The 1,630-nt window shown below is 30.4% G+C and overlaps 1 non-coding gene across 1 annotated transcript; it reads left to right on the forward strand.

Annotated features, from left to right (window-relative positions):
* Positions 1-457: 457 nt before the first annotated feature.
* Positions 458-558, forward strand: LOC118147634 (small nucleolar RNA U13). Its single transcript, XR_004734078.1, has one exon. It is a non-coding gene; the product is annotated as a small nucleolar RNA U13 (small nucleolar RNA).
* The last annotated feature ends 1,072 nt before the right edge of the window (positions 559-1,630 follow it).

A 1,630-nucleotide genomic window follows, 5' to 3' on the forward strand; every position in this document is an offset into this window, starting at 1 on the left:
AGCGTGTTGTTGAAGGTGATTTTTTAAATGAATAAGTATGATAAAATGTCTATTCTTTTTAATATGGAAGCAGAGTGTTGCTTCAAAATTAAGATGTTAGTGAATAGAATTTTAAGTTTTATTCCGAGGTACTTAGAAAATATTTTGTGTGGTCTCTGCACATATGTCTTGTGCTTTATCTTTACTAGCTAAAATACTGATTTTGTGTAGACTATAGGGTAATTTCCTGAGAGTATGTTTTGACATGAGAAGATATATACTGCCATTGCTAAAATTTAATTTAAAATTTTGTAATTATTTAGTACTTTAATAATGTGAAAAATAATTGTACATTATAAAAATTGAGCAGGTATTATGAATTTCATTTGAAACCATACATTAAGGAATCTTAGAGAAATTTATAAAAGGACAGGTTCAGAGGAATGATATTGACAGAGTAAATCAATTAAGAAAATATATATTTTTTGATTCATAGTGTAATGATTGGGTTTTCATATTCATGTGTGAGATTTGCCCCCCCAAACCTTGTTATGATGTCAGTACATTGCTCATATGACATAAAAAATACAAATAAAATGTAGAAAATAAATAATATAGAAGAATACATCACTTTAGCTGTTTTATATGGAGCCATAGTCACAAGGTAAGTCAAACCAACCAAAAATCAATTAAGTTAATGCACAGTAATAATTGTTATACCAATTTTTATACACACCTTATTTTTTAAGCAGTTTCAGGTTCACATCAATATTGAGAGAATGGTCCAGAGATTTCTCATATAATCCCTTTCCCCACATATGTGTAGTCTCTTCCATTATTGACATCTCCCATCAGATTAATACATTTGTTAGACTTGATGAACCAACTTTGAAACATCATTTTAACCATAAGTCCATAGTTTACATTAGAGTTCCCTCTTGGTGTTGCACATTCTATGAGTTTAGATAAGTGAATAATGACATGTATCCACCATTAGAGTATCATATAGACTAGTTTCACTGCCCGAAAACTCCTGTGTTCTTTGCCTATTCATCCTCCTCTTCCCAATCGTAATAGTTACTCTCTCCATAGTTTCATCTTTTACAAAATTTTGTGTGGTTGAAATCATAACATATGTAGCCTTTCAGCATGGCTTCTTTCACTTAGTAATAAGCATTTAAATTTTCTCCATTTATTTCTGAGGCTTAATAACTCATTATTTTAAGCACTGAGTAATATTCCATTGTCTGGATGCACCACAGTTCATTTATTCATTTACCTACTAAAGGGGATCAGTTGCTTCCAAGTCTTGCCAATTATTAATAAAACTGCTATTGACATTTGTGTGCAGGTTTTTGCATTAAGTTTTAAATCATTTGAGTAAATATTAAGAAGCATGACTACTGGATTATTTGGTAACAGTATGTTTAGTCTTGTAAGAAACTGCCAAACTATCTTCTGTGACTGTACAATTTTTCATTCCCAACAGAAATTAGTAAGAGTTCCTTTTGTTTCACATCCATTAGATATTGGTAGTCTTCTGGATTTTGGCCATTCTAATAGGTATGTATTGGTATCTTGTATTAGTTCATTCTCATGTTGCTATAAACAAATAGCTAAAACTGGGTAATTTTTAAAGAAAATAGGTTGA

The sequence above is a fragment of the Callithrix jacchus genome, chromosome 14 (assembly GCF_049354715.1).
Source record: "Callithrix jacchus isolate 240 chromosome 14, calJac240_pri, whole genome shotgun sequence".
Lineage (NCBI taxonomy): Eukaryota > Metazoa > Chordata > Mammalia > Primates > Cebidae > Callithrix > Callithrix jacchus.